Source organism: Acyrthosiphon pisum, chromosome A2 (genome assembly GCF_005508785.2).
Source record: "Acyrthosiphon pisum isolate AL4f chromosome A2, pea_aphid_22Mar2018_4r6ur, whole genome shotgun sequence".
NCBI classification, from domain to species: Eukaryota; Metazoa; Arthropoda; class Insecta; order Hemiptera; family Aphididae; genus Acyrthosiphon; species Acyrthosiphon pisum.
This window is the reverse complement of record NC_042495.1, coordinates 87,538,667-87,555,207: the sequence shown is the minus strand read 5'-3', so window position 1 is coordinate 87,555,207 and position 16,541 is coordinate 87,538,667.

Sequence of the window (16,541 nt, the reverse complement as noted above, 5' to 3'; positions counted from 1 at the left end):
AAAATGATCACCGCGCAATTGCAATACTGTCGCGACTGTTCGTCTAAGCAAACCGTCACGCATTTGTGTCATTATATTAAATAATTAATAATAATTAGCCCCATGCGTGTACCGACGCACAAATAATACAGTGAAAGCTCTCTTAACGGACACCTCCGATAATAGGGGACGCGTTTTTTGGGATCAACTACAAACTGTTTACGAACCAAACCCTCTGAATATCAGACAAAATGTGGGTGACCGGGAGTGTCCGGTATTTAGAGGTCTCACAGGTTAGGTCGTGAATAACCGCATACAAGCGACGGGTGTGGATGAGCGTCTGGTGGCCAATCATCGTCGTCTGCACCTCATTTGGTGTAAGTACCTTTAGAGAGTGTAATGCACTCGGTAAATGAATAAATAAATTATAATTACAATAAATTATAATTATAAATACGCGTCCAGAAACCAACTCGGTGGGTGACAGGCATCGGGCAACGGCCCTATAGGCTATAACCAGTGAGTCGCACTCACAGACATCCATCACAGCTGCGGCAGAGTTGGTTTCATGATCTGTTATTTTTCTTCCGAACCTTGGTACCGGTCAATCGATTAATAATAATAATATTATTCTATATCTAATGAATAATGAATTATTCACTAACTGAATAAGCGGACGGTCGTTTCGCTCTACATAGGTAGGTAATAATAATATTTCGCCTGTCACTCGCAGTACGAGTTCTCGACAAGGTAATAATTATAATAATTTAGATGATATATATAATCTGCATCGGCCGTTTTCGTGTTGAATTTTGCACAACGGTACCTACACCATAAGACGGAAGGATGTGTAGCGCATCGGCAGATCAGATTGATGCGGATCGATATAATTTATAAAAATCTTGCAATATAGGAAAACAGAGTAGTACGAATTCCGTATTTGTGCAGGTTACGAATTAGTCACTAATGATATTATATACGTTTTTGTAGACGATTCTGACATAGGGGTAACGTATGCCTATATTATAACGGTAATATCGTATGATATTAAATATTAATTATTGGTACGTCGTAGATATAATTAGATTTTTTCGAGGATTTTTTTTAATTAAGCGTAAAATATTATAGACTGCGTCGGTGATCTGCCGATGTGATATTTTCGGATCTACATACGCCCACGCGTGTATAATAATTCACGTAGGTACTTACATATAATAATATTATCATCATCATATGATAATAATATGCGATATTATGCATATATTATATGAAATAAATAACGTCGAGTAAGCCCGCGAATAATAACCCAATTATTATTATAATATCCGTGCGATAACGATTAGAACAAACGATAGGCTGCCGATGATAATATGATCCAAGATGCATTTCCCTAATTCTCTGGCACCCACCCCTTGCAACTCCGCAAATTTTGGATTCAAACCAACTGCGTTTGCGCTGCAACCCCCTAACGATTTACAACGGCTTTTGATTTGGGGGGTGCCAGCGAAACGACCGCGGCTTCCCCACTTCCGAATTTTAGACTACTCGTTTGTCTTCTACCTTCCATTATGCCATACGTATAATTTACCACCCCCTCCCCCAACTGACCGTTTCACTCGGAAATTTTCGACGAAAGAGTTGTGAGGGAGGGACTTGTCTCGTTTTGTTGTGCTAATATTCACTTGTAATGTGATTATGAAATATTAATATTATTAGTTATGCGTGGTTACATGGTAAACAACATTAAAAATATTATTATTTACTTTTATTTGGTATCGATTTGTGTAAGAAATATCTCAGAGTACAAAAGACGGTGCCCCGCGGTGGCGGGGTGATAAATTGTATACCGCTTGATGGTGGTGGGACGATAACAATTAATAATATAATGTACTGATTAATTATGGCATTCTTACAACGTTCACGATTCTATATAGCGACTGATCGATCAGAGTGTCTTTTTCGAATCTATTGTTTTCATATATATATATAGGTATATTATAGAAAAAACATAACCAGCTAAGGATCTGTTTAATGAATTCAAAGTTTTTACAACACAACAATTATTTTACGGAAATTCCCTATAATATTATACCTACAAATTTAATTTTTATTGTCTTCAAACCTAGATACTATAACGCACGTCTAAAAAACAACTTAGAAATCCCTATACAGTTTGTGTATTAAAATCTAGTAAGTTTGAGATTACTGAAAGATATTCCGGTGCAAGTTATTAATAGTACCTAGTACCTACGTCTTATAAATTATACAAACACTCCATGGTTGTTAAATAATACTAATGACATACACCCTATCTAATGTACCAGCGTATATAATATTATAGTCTATTTATTTATCTGTTCCATTTTTCTTCTTCTTTATATATTCATTTTCCAGTCAAGTGCCACTAGTGAGTGGCTTCTTATCACGTATTTCATATATTATTGTAACCCTTATCAAATATGCTAATCTATATAGTATATATATAAGAATCTAACTTGATTTTGGAGACGAATGAAACCGGTTTGTTTGTTTGTTCATTTATTATTGTTATTATTATTAATAATTTATTTATTTGTTTGCACTTGAATTTTTCCATTTGCAATATATATTATTCATTGAACAAATAACTTACTGTTTACATTTTTTTCTACCTTATCTCTATTCTATAATAAAAAGAATAAAATTTACCACTCCAGTGGTTAAATTCAAAATGTAGGATATATAATTTTCAGAAATTAGTAATAACAATAACTACAATATGTAATTATATTATATTATTTATATAGCCAAAAAATAGACATATGTTTTTAAATTAAATTATTAAAAATTAATTTCTTCCGGAGGAAGGTTGGACAGCTAGTTGTACATAAATGTACAGATTGTATATATTATTGTGTAAAATAAAAAAAATATATATATTCATTATTTATTGCTATTTATGTTTTTATTATTATTTCACTAATTAATAATTACTACTATGGCTATTTATTTTTTTGAATTATAATTGAATATGACGCAGTTTTTACGGAAATATAAAATATTATAAAATGTATAATTAATGTACCTATACTTGCATTTTAATAACACCCTAGTATAGAGGTTATATTCAGTGGTGAGATGGAACATTTAACTATGCTACATTTATTTAGGAACTTACTGAAAGTTGTAATTTTTTGGCCAATAAAAATAAAAATATTATTATTTTTATTATTATAATAGTATATAGGTAATACTACCTCAGTTTATTTTCATAAGTGGCACATACACCGGTAAACTACTATACGTTCACGTGACTAATATATTTTTTGAGATTAGTGATTTAACAAAAACACTGTTGGTTAACACTTAACTCATACGAGTATGTTCAGTGAGGAACATATTATCCTGTTGAAATAAATTAAACTAAAAGTATATTTCTTAACACGAAAAAAAAACACAATATAAACATAATAAGTATAACTTTATTAGGTACATCATTAACACATTTTATAATAATATACAAAAAATTTTTTTAATTTAACAATTTTTGAAAATATGGTGTGCAAAGTTGCAATCAACCAAAAATGAAAAAAGTATAATTTAATTTTGAATTTTAATTTTTACTGAAACTTTTTTAACCAAAAATGTGGAGAAATGTATATACATTTTGAATTTTGAACTTTTATTTAATTTTGAATTTTAATTTTTACTGAAACTTTTTTAACCCAAAATGTGGAGAAATGCATATACATTTTGAATTTTGAACTGTTATTTAATTTTTAATTTTAATTTTTACTAAAACTTTTTTAACCAAAAATGTGGAGAAATGTATATACATTTTAAATTTTGAACTGTTATTTAATTTTTAATTTTAATTTTTACTAAAACTTTTTTAACCAAAAATGTGGAGAAATGTATATACATTTTAAATTTTGAACTTTTATTTAATTTAGAATCGTTAATTTTTATAAAGCAATAATTTTTTTTGGAAAAGACAAAATGTCAACACAACAATAATAATACTAAGGAAAAAAAAGATGAAAAAAAAAAAAAACACCAGACGAGACACAATAAGCACGGGGGAGTGGTACGTGATGGCGAAGTGTGGGCTACTGGTCTACCTATACACGTTCTCCCGGTCGGTCCCACGGGCGGACGAGTGGAGTCGACGACGCCGCTTGCTCGCGGGTGACGACCATCGTGACGGAGGGCAAGGCCCGGCCGCGACGGGACGGTTGGCGGCGAGCGGCTAGTGCGCAACGACGACGACAACGACAGAGTGCTGAAGACGAGACCGTACGACATTACGACAACGACGTCAACGGCGGCGCAGACCAAAAACACTGAGCGAGCTAAGACAGCCATTTAATTGAGCTTGAGGAATCGGCAAGAGGCGCTTAAGACTCGGCCGACGGGATTACCGTTGGACAAAAACTATAGAGAGTATCGGCGGACCACAACGTTGCGATCCTGATGCTCTGCGCGGTTTTCGTCCTGGAATCCCGACATTGCCGCGTCTGCGTCCTCCGTCGCTGAGGAGTCGCGCAACGCCGGACCTTGAAACCTTGGAACGGTTTCCGCGGGTCCGGGACGTCCTAGCTCAAATGTATAGCTCGCCATAGCTCGCCCGTCGTGTTCGGCAGTCTCCGCCGCCGTCTCCGCCGTCGCCGCCGCCGTTACGAGTCGCGTCTGCTTGCACGCGTCGCAATCGTCTTCGCATTACAGCTAGCCGCCGCCGCCGGAACCGTTGTCCGCCGCGGCCGGGTGCTCACCGATCCGCCACCTGATGGTCTCGAGTGTCGAAAACCGCGCGCGAGCTCGCGACGCCGTTGACCGCCGTCTCGTCTTTCCACGGAGTTGACCTGTGAAGAACGTATAGAGGCTGACTTACCGCCCGGACACAATGTGCTCTTTCACGTACCATATCGCCCCCCCGTTTTGCCGCCGTCTCGTCTGGCGTTCCTCGGCCGAGGTGCGGGGACTGGATTCTGCTGGCCGTTATTCCCATCGGTGGCCGCAGCAGCAGAACAGGCGTCCGGCCTGTTTTATGCCTGTCCACGCCGTGGATACGTATCTACGCCACGCGCGTCCACGGCGCGGATGTGCGCCTGTCTGCTGCTCGACCACCGGAACAATAGACTCTCTGCAGTCCAGACATCCAGTTGGCCCGCTCTTCGCCTCGGCCGGTCGCATTCCGGTGCAGTCCGCCTCTTCATTTCCGGTCACAGCGTGGTCGCCTAGGTCCAGAAGTGCAACCTTTCCTCGCTGCGGGTCGGAGTGTCCGCAGGGTTGCTCTTCCGAAACCTCCTGGGCTTGGCCCATGACGGCCGCGCTGACCATCAACACGACGTAGTCTCCTAAATCAGCTTCGTTGAACTCTTCCTCTCCGTCGTCCATGACTTCGGGCTTGTATTCTTTTGAGTAAAGGAGTTCGATTTTGGATACGAGGGCTGCCACTACGTCCATAACGGATACGTTAAAATAGTCCCTGAGGACATCGTCGTTGTATTCACGTTGCATTATGGTTCGGAAAGTTATACGTGCTTGCTACTCGGAAATTTAAAATGTTATGAACGCAAAATAGAAAATCGTCCTAGGCCGTCGTCGAAAAATACAAATATTTCCTAGACGACGGCGGTGCCGAGTTGTTATTATTCTAGCCAGCCGCGAGTACGCACACGATAATAATACTATGTTCTGATCTGTCGGCGTTAAGATTTCGTTTTTTTTTTTTCAAATCCATTATTATTGATACCTTAACACGCGTATAGGTAAAATAATATATTATATTATAAATTATAATATTTCAACGAGTAATCGTGTTTCGGTTTATAATTGGTGTACAGCAGTGCTCATCGATACATAATGTACCTAAGTCCTAAATGTACTGTTAGGGAAGACTTTTAAATTCTGAATGGAGCGATGAATGTCGTATTGATTTTGCAAGGATATGTGTGTTTTTTTGCGTACACGTTTTATGTATGATGATTCGATCTCAAACTTTATGGGTTATTTCTGATAGCAAATTGAATTTAGTCGGTTCATCAATAGTGAAAGATCTATGTCTTTGCTCTGTTTTTTCGAACATTCTATTATTACCAACTATCATTTATCTATATATATAATATTTGCAACTATAGACCTTGGAATAAAGTTTAATCATTTCGTGTGATATTAAATATTTTATCATTCATATTTGATAATCCTATCACCAGTGGAAATGGATTTTAGGTTTCCCAATTATTTTTATATCTTTTTTTTATTTTTATGTTCTTTTGAGCGATTTGTAACTGAGTAAAGTATTATTATAAACGTACACCCAAAGCAATATCAATAATACTATGATAATTACATACCTATAATATATTATATTATGAGACCTAGTCAACGGTAAAATGTATATATCATGTAAATTGTATAGGTACAATATTACTGCATACGATTAGTGGAGCTACGATTTTTAATCACGATGGCAACACGACCGAACTGAAATATGGGCAACTATCTCGGTTGTAGCAAAATCATCGTTGTACGAAATAATATTATTATTATAATAAATTTAACAAGTGGTCCGAAAGTCGCATGCATGTAATCTGCGTTGCAGCGATGCGTGCAGCGGACAAAACTTTACGAAACTCAACAGCCAAACTCAATTAAAATTCTATTTATAATTGTATGCGGGAAATGGGTTTCTTATTCATTAAGAATGGAGGCCTCTGGACGGCGACGCAACATTTTTATGTTTAAGGGGTCGTACGTCAGACCCAGCAGCGTCGGCCACCGCTCCCTATCGTTGACCAGAATTTTAATTAGTTTGTTGTGTCAAAATTGTCTTTTGTTAAGAGACACAAGTGCACAAAATGCGGCGCCCCGGAAAAGTAGAAAGCCGAGAATTTTCAGACCGAACTGTCTTCGAACAATTTGCGATAATTATTTCATTAAAAAATATCATCGCGCAGATTTTTTGTTTTCTCTAAGTGTGTGGCACATTCAGACGACGCAAAAAGAGTTGTTGTTGACGTGCACTGAAATTCAGTAAAAAGCATTATTATATTCTACGTGTCGTTTACCGGTCAGATTGTTGGTGATAGTGATATTATTGTTTTCGGTCGAACAGACTTAAGAGCCAGCACGGAACAAACTATAAGGCTCTGCAAAAATGTCGAATACATTTTTTTATGCGAATGCAATGCCGCCATATTTTAAGACATGCATGTCAGGAAAAAAATTGTCATTTGAAATTATAATACGTTTTTCACAATACTGCTTCAATATCACAAATTATGAAATGCAACACCACCGCACAACACTAAGTATTGCTGTTTTCCGCTCAACATGATTTCATACGAAAATCGGTTTTTATTTAACGCCACAAGGCACAATTCTAAATAAGGCACTCTTGAATTTTGACTTTGGTGATTAATTGGATAAATTAAATACGACATACACACATAGTATACTCTGTACAGAGCAACGTTGCTCAAAAAATTATCTAAAAATTCAACACCGGCACAATATATTTTAGTAGGTGGCAAATTGACCAATTATATAGAATGTGGCGTTCTATATATTCCTCGCAGCGTTCTATATAGAGCTAATTTTTTACTATTCGAAATAGTAGAGTCGTGACCTTAAAATTAACGAATTTTGAGTGATGAGGTGATGACTCTCGTTTTAGAGGTGTAAAAATATGTTTACCGTGCACGCACTTATGCGCGTAGGATAAAACATCGACTGAAGACTGTAATCAATATACGATGTCGATCGAACGCGAATAATCGTCATCAGTATAATATGATATTACTATATATTTTGGTGTAAGGTTTATTTCACGCGTTTGTATTATATAATACGGTTGCGATGTGGCGCGAAACAATGAAAAAATAAACAAGGAAAACCTTTCCGAAAAAAAAAATTTTTATTATTATTTCGATTCACAAAACGGTAGGTAAAATATTAGGTATTGTGACGTCAGTGTTCGATGTATATAAATATTACGATAATGTTATGTGACCGGCTTACAATAACGCTGAATAAGTTCGACTGCGCTGCCATCGCTATAATATTATTATATTATTATCGTAAAATATCGTGGGAACCGCTCGCGCGTTTATTCGTATGAATTTAATAGTGATAATAATAATAATAATAATAATAAAAAACTGATGACATCTTAATCGGATCAAATTACCGAATCTCAGCGGTCATATTTAGTCAAATATATTTTCGGATAATTATTATAATTTATTATATAGATTGGTAAACACCGAACGTGTTTGAACACTGCCAACCATTCGGCCGAGGATTATAGTTTATAAATAACTCGAATATTATAATATTATTATCTTTGTATTATGCAATTCTTCCGATGACGTTTTTAACGGTTTTTTTTATTATTATTTTATCACGAAATCTTTTAATCAACAATAGGTGTAGCAGAGAAATTTATTATAATATATTTTCTTCGATACTATTATTATAATATTATGTCCGACCTACAAGTATACAATATAATAAATAAATAATTTTGACCTCGCCTAGCACGACCTAAAATCTGATTAAAATCCTATAAAAATGAAAAAAAAATACTTAAAAAATGGTGTGAAATATAATAATATAATATAGAGTAGGTATATTATTAAGATTTAAAAATATATTCCCACCCACCTACCCAGTAGTCACATGGTTATTATATTTGGGTACACCCTAAAAGGCGCGCCCGTTGATTACAATATTGTTATACAATGCTACCTCTAAATCTCTAACCTCTAATCCTTTCGTGACAATATTTTAAACGAACGCACATCACAATGTAATACAATATGTATATACACATTGCAGTACAACATAAGTTGGTATAGTGCGCTTATAAGTTATAATATTATTATACCCCCCATGATCGTAACTCGAACAACTATTTTACATTTACGGTTAATTTGATCCTTTTACGTTTGTATAATACGCGTCTAAATTCTAACCCGGGGAACCGAATAACTCAAATTAATGTCGCGCGCCCACTAAACACACTTACACTGGCCGTAAATTTCAATAATACACATTTCAACCATTTACCGGGTGCACGGTAAGGCCTGCGCGGAACATCATGTTGCGTGGGTGAAGAGGTCGGTCGCGCGCTATACGTATATATAATATTATACGAAAATAATATTAAAATATTATATTATTATGCGCCTGTGTTGTTGCTGCTGCTGCGTTATACAGCTATATAATAGTATATTATTACTATCGTATGGGTGTCTAATAAAAAATGACAATGTATATCTCGACGGCCGCGTGTCTCGGTAATTTCGGCGGCGGCGTGTATAGAGGGGAAAAAAATAACAATTTACAGTGGACCGGAACGCGCATAATATAGTGGGCGATGGTAAAAAATATAATATGAGGAAAAAATTCACAGCCCAAGAACAAGTCGTGTAGGTCTCCACCGCCGTGTACGCACGCGCGATGTCGGTTTCATGCGTGTTTCGAGTGGACCACGCACATTTGGGACGGAGACGACAACTGACTATGGAGGAAAATAATACGGATATGCGCGAGCGCCAATTTTCCACGAGAAAATTCATAACCTCCGTTTCCACGTCTTCGATTTGGCCACACCGCGCACTACTCCCTCTCATTTCTCCTTTAAACTTATATAGAATCACTCTGCAGAAGACTGACTATATAGTAGGTATACACACTCCGCCTTGACTGAATCCGCGAACTGCAGTGACTTTTCTCGTCTTCGAACGGGAGCTGACTGGAAATAGTATATTGTGTGGCAAGGGCGGGAAATGGCCTTCCCGCGCGAGCCACACATACTATTTTTTGTCACGCCCCTGCGTTCATGGAAAAGGTTATGCAGGGATCTATGCAACAATTATAGACTATTCTACAAAATATGTTTAAATGTTAATGCGTCATGCAAGGAGGTTATACTATAAATTTAAGATGTAACCAAAAGTTTATGTTTTGGAAGGACCCTGGTAGGTATACATTTTAGTTTCTGGTTGTGCAGGGGATACGCGCCCGGCGGCCGGCACTTTTGGGGATTTCTTCTTTTCCGCCGGGCACTTTTGGGGATTTCCTCTTTTCCGCCCGCTGGACGGAAAAAGGTTGCTTTCGAACGCTTCAACCGTGGTCGAAAACCAAACTTTCGGTGCAGGCGTGACAAAAAATATATAAAATAAAAAATATATTAATAAATATATAAAAATATATATATAATTTTTTTTCACGCCTGCACCGAAAGTTTGGTTTTTGATAGCGGTTTAAGCGTTGAAAAGCGTTCTTTTTCCGTCCAGCGGGTGGTAAAGTGGGAATAACTAATAGTGCCGGGAGGTAAAGTGGAAATCCCCAAAAGTGCTGCGCGCACATTTCACGCGCGACGCGCGTACACCTGCACAAACAGTCTCTAATATGTACACAACGGTCGTCGGTTCTTTACATTATCGTTGTTCAAAAGTCTTTGTTTGGGATACTAGACCTATGTCATCTGTATATATGAATTTCCTCGAATGGTTAACTCAATGTCAGCGGTGTATACATTAAATAAAGTCGGTGAGCGTACTGATCCTTGTGGTAGCCCGTTTTGTAAGATTTTTTTCCGGCATACCTCATCATTTAGGTTGACTTTGAAACTTATGTCCAGGGGCGTCATTTCAGTTTTTTTTCTGGGTGTGCAAACTTTTAGGCAGGCCAATTTTGATATTTCACCAGGCCATTAATATATATATATAAATGTAGGAAACCTATGCAAACCTATGTAAATATTCTTTCCTTCCCTTTTATAATTCTAATTGAAACTCATAACGACTAATGCAACTTTTAAATAGCTAGCAATTCAAAGAATTAAAAGCTTATAAGCAGTTAAAGCAACCAGCTAATGTCATTACTGTACATATACAAAAACTTAAAATATATATATTTTATATTACCTATATATGAAAACATGTATAAGTTAATTAGGACGGCGCATTGGAGTATTAATCGCAGGCCAATTGTTAACATTTTTTAAGTTAGTGGTGCCATTGCACACCCTGCCCCCCCCCCCCAAATGACGCCCCTGCTTATGTCAGCAAGTATTTGTTCCAATAAACGTAAAGTAACATTTAAGATTTTTTACTAATTTGAGTAATAGACCTCTTTTCCAAACAGTGTCATAAGCCGCCAAAAGGTGGAGAAAGACGGCCTCAGGCTTCATCTTATTTTGAAAACCATTTTCTAGTTTCTACGTACGTCGTATAGGCTAACACCTGTTCACAGCAGTTTCTCCCACTTTTAAAACCAGCTGTTCCCTGGTTATTGTACGTTCTAATGGTGGAGTATTAGTAGTAATCTCTCAAAAAGCTTCTATACTACTGATAACAACGAAATTGGTGTATAATTTTCCTTAATAATCTTTCCTGGCTTATTTGGCTTCAGGATGGCCACTACTTTCGATTCGCGCCCTGCTTTAGAGAAAGCCCTTTTATTGGCCACCGAGTGAAAAAACGTGCAAGCCATATTCTACTTCTAAGACCTAGATTCTTTATAAATTCTGGTAGTATTCCGTCGACACCTGCCGCTTTCCCATTTTTGACATTTTTTAAGGCGAGATGAACTTCCTCTTCTATATAATCTTTCATTAAAGCCAATTTTTCTTCACAATTCTCTAGTTCTTCTTTATATATTCGTTGTTTATCATAATGTTCCTTTGTTTTGTAGGTTTAATGTTTTAGGTTTTGAAAAGATTACTTGCAACTGCATTTGCTGTGATGGTATTTTTTTTCCTGGAAGGTTGAGCAGTGCCCAGCTTTTCTGGCTTGATTGAGAGAAGTCCGTCTCTTCCATAGCTTTAACCCATCTTTGTCTCCGTTCCTCGTCTAGTAATCTGATTAGCCGGTCTGCTGTTACATCAGATTGTGTTAGCTCGTATTCATTTAACTTATCATCAGACGTGAGTCTATTTTTTAAAGTATTTTGAAACATGCTTATTTCAAAATGCAAGGAGCACAACTTGTACGTTTTGTTAAGAACATTAAGGTTTGTAGTCGGTAAGTATTTTTCAACCCAAGAAGCACACCTAAAGTAATAATAATTATATTTAACATCTAGTATCTTGGTTCAAAAATAAAGTACAAATTCTTTAGATGTCCAATATGTTACATTATTTTAAGCAATACTTAATACATATTAATTTACATATGCTTATTATATCACATTTTTAAATACGTATGTTGAATTTTATGGGTAAGTAAATAACATATTTAAAATTAAATTGGACATAATATAAGTAAATACTGTAAAATATAATTTTTTCTTACCTTTAATGGTCTTTTGGAAATTTAAAAAATGATATCTGTATTAGGTACGTTACCCTGGCACCCCTATGTCAGAATTATCCAAAGTAAATTATATCATTAGTTAGTAGCCGATTCGTAACCATTCGTAACCACAAATTCTGAATTCGTAACTTGATTTCCACTGCGGAAAATCCATTTTTTTGATTAAACTAATTTGAAACGCAATAACTTTTTTAAAATATTATTTTTGGAAATTTGCTAACATGTTACATGGGTATATTTCTAAAACTATTTACTAATCCTATAATTTTATCAATTTTTGTCAGTTCTTTCTGTTACACTCTGTATTTTTAAAATGTTATGGTATATAGAAAACGCAAATATAAACATTCAGTCAAAATTGCATGTATCATATTTCATTTGTTTAAGAGTTACACCAAAAACCAAAATGGCAAAATCGATTTCGCTTGAAAATTCCCGTTTTTCCTTAATTTTTCTTTTGTTTTTCACAGCGCTTTCCAAAACTACTGGGAAATTTTTACTTTTGATCCCCCAAAAGTCCCAACTAGATTCACTTTTCTATCAGAAAAGATACTATTGAAGCAAATCCAAGCACTTATTTACTGTCCTAATAAGTAATGACAGAAACACGAAATCAACACATTCATCGCTTCGCTCAGAATCTAAAATTAAAGCTAATCATAATAACTATTTTATTTTCTATAACCAATGGCAACTTTATATTATATAAATAAACAAAAAAAAAAATTTGATTTTCGTGAGCTGAAAAAAAATGAAAGTGGGGGGCCAAAATTACATTTCGGGATAAAAAGTAACCCATGTAACTCACCTTTGTACAGCGATCACTTTAATATAAATATCATTAAGATCGGTTCAGCGGTTGAATCCATAGACTATAAGGCATAAGCTAGGATAAAATATAAGTCACTAACAGAGTAATAGGCATACATTAGTTTTTATATAATATCAAATATCATCTCATATTATTCTGGAACGGCGCTCTGTGTAGGCAATTTAGGGTCATATTATGTTTTATGTGTCATTTTCCTATTTGATTTATTTTTTAACTTTATTCGTCATCTATTCGCTATAAAAACAATTGTCAACACGATAAAATGATTCATTCTGTAGATCCCTATGACTTTATCTCCCATATTCTCCACAGTTCATAATGTAATTATAATTACGTATTAACACTATGATACTAAAAAATATTGTTACCTTATCTCTGTTAAATTACCTAATGTTCAAGTATGTATGTCTGTCAGGTATAACGAACACAAGTTTGGGCATATAAAACGTCAAGCACAGTTTTACTTTAGTTTGTATGTACATGTATAAGATACTAAGACAGATATAACTGCATATGTAAGCGAACGCATCCTGATAAAACAAAAATAACTCGCAGCAGGCCATATCACCTTTGCTCTATAATATATTATACTTGATGGACGTATACATGTCCGTTATCTTGCAGACTATATACAGATATACAATAGTATTACTGCAGTTGCGGTTTGAGACTTCGACAGTGTACATAAACCGGATGTTTGCCAATCGCACTCGGCACTATAAGTGTTATATAAATATTGTCCCACCCACTATACCCGTCGTGCATGTTGTGTACAGTAAAGTATTTGAGGAGTTGACGATGGGTGGTGGATCTTTCCTACTCAGGATTTTTTATGTATTTTTAACCGTACCTATATTGCTAAGTATAATAAATTAAAAATGAATATCGTTGTTAAAAACGATTGTCTATCGATATATTAGTACCCTTCGTAACAATAGATTTATATATTGTGACATTGTAAGTTATAACACCCCACTGTCTACCCCTTATTACTTAGTTAAGCTTCAGATAAACGCCACTTGTCGTGACTCGTGCTTATATATTATGGTGCAGTAGTTATTGAGAAATCGTCAACACCGACGTCGCAGTCGTCAAACAAGCATAATATATAGTATATACATATATATTATGTATAAACGAGGTAATATATATTATTTAGGTAATTTAACAGTACTTATATTACTGGGATGCAAAGAAAAATGGATAATTTAATGCTTCACAATAATTAAATATACCAGGCATATGACAATAATACTTTTTGACGAATATTCAAATTCAAAATTATTTCTTTACACCCAATAGTATATAGTATGTGTTTATGTACAAACGTCGGGAATCGTAATTCGTTAATGCTTAAGTCCCTAAAATAGCCCTCTCCACCAACATTCACATAGACTTACGCCATTGTACCGCAGAATAAATATAGGTTTATCTACTATCATCTACTTATCAGCTGCACATATAGATACTACTATATTTCAAATTCACGACCAGTTATATGATTTTGGTGCCCAAACTCAACCTTTGTCTGCAAATGTAAAAAAGACTTACTATAACTCAACAAATTCTTACATCACAACTTATGGTTGAATTTATAGCTAGGTACCGCACGTTACTATAAGTACCAATCTACTTACCAATTATTACAACTTCAAGCCCGCCCGCAGGGTGGGAGGGCCACGCCTCCCCGCTCATTTAGATAATACCTAATTTGTATGGCATTTTATTGCATTTATTTGCATTTTATATAGCAATCTTAAAGGGTGATAAGCAGGACTGATAACTGATAAGGTGCCACAAAAAAAATTTTGTAAATTTTTTTTTACGATGTGATATAAAAAACAGAATTTATGGTAAGTGTATTATTTTTTCACCCCCCCCCCCCCTCCAAAAAAATTTCTGTGGGCGGTCTTGCACCACTTACGAGCGTATATTAGTATACTATGCCATTACTCGTCCGTTATCTCTTGTCAGTCGACTGTATGCCTATTACTAACTTAGCTGCAAACAGCAAGTACACAGCGTCGAATTTATCTATAACGATATACTTATACCATTACCACAAATCGCGTGCTTCAATGTATATACATATATCCAGTTGCAGTTAGTATACGTGTCAAAGTTGCTCACATCGATATTTATTTATTATTTGAATTTCGTCAATTATATAGCTATATATCTTATAATCAATCAGTTACCAGTTATGCAGTACATTTACGCGGTGAAACCGAGTTCCGAAAACATTTGGGGTTCGACAGAAATTATCGTTGAAAATAGTAGGTATGGATAATTTTTTCCCAGATATTGGTAATCGCAATCGACAATCGTATATAATTTATGTAACAAACGTCAAACTTCTGCAACGTATTTGCGTGTTTGATGCACTGCCTCGCGCATTTATGGAAGGAAAAATTGTGATTCGATATAGTATTTCGGTCTTAAATATATTTTAGTCATCCATATATATCAGTGTATCATGTCCGCAGTTTTTTGTACATTAGTACATTACCATCATCGCGATTTGCGTTGCTAAAAATCATAAACTATTATGAACTTCCTCGTGCGTAAGTACTAAGATTTATATGATATTTATGTATTAATAGTATATTATATGTTTCGTGTGCGTGTTATATTGAACTTTTTCCGTACTTTATTTGATTTTTGAACACATTAAATGTACACGATTTTTGTAGTTTAATGATCGTTTGGCTTACCACCAGGGACGGATTGGAATTTCGGACCAGCCCGGAAAAATAATTTTTTACCGGCCCACTATTTTTTGGGAGATTGGGGGCATCTTGCAAGTGTACCATACTGAAGATAGTAATTTTTTTTAGTATTTTAAAGGGTAGTCTACTGTAATCAGTGTTATTATTAATTAACAATAATAAAAATAATAATAATGGAATAACAATAGTATTACCTACAAATAAATGTCACATAATAAAATGTTAGTAATTTTATATTTTATATTATCAGTTTTACTGTATCGATATAAAAAAATAACGAAAACACAATTGCAATATATTATTCAATCGTATTTGATACCATTTAAAAGTAACACATATGATGCGTGGGTGTGATAAATCCTTGTACTAATTATTGATTTTGAGTGAATTTAGTCGGCTTAAAACAAATACAAGCAAGTATTGGCGTATTGCTATCATTACTCTAAAAATAAATCTATAATTATTATACTAGGATAGGTATTAATGAGTTAAAAAGTTTTAGTTAAGTTAAAACCTGAGTTAAAAAAAAACATTTATTTGACCAGCCTTGTTATTATAGTATTATACCGATAAATCATAATTTATACTTATAGATAAATATTATCTATAATTTTTAAAAATATCAGTTGAATATCACACATAAAATAGTTTAATGTATATTTTCATATTAAAAAAGGAGGGTAAGTGGATGTTGCT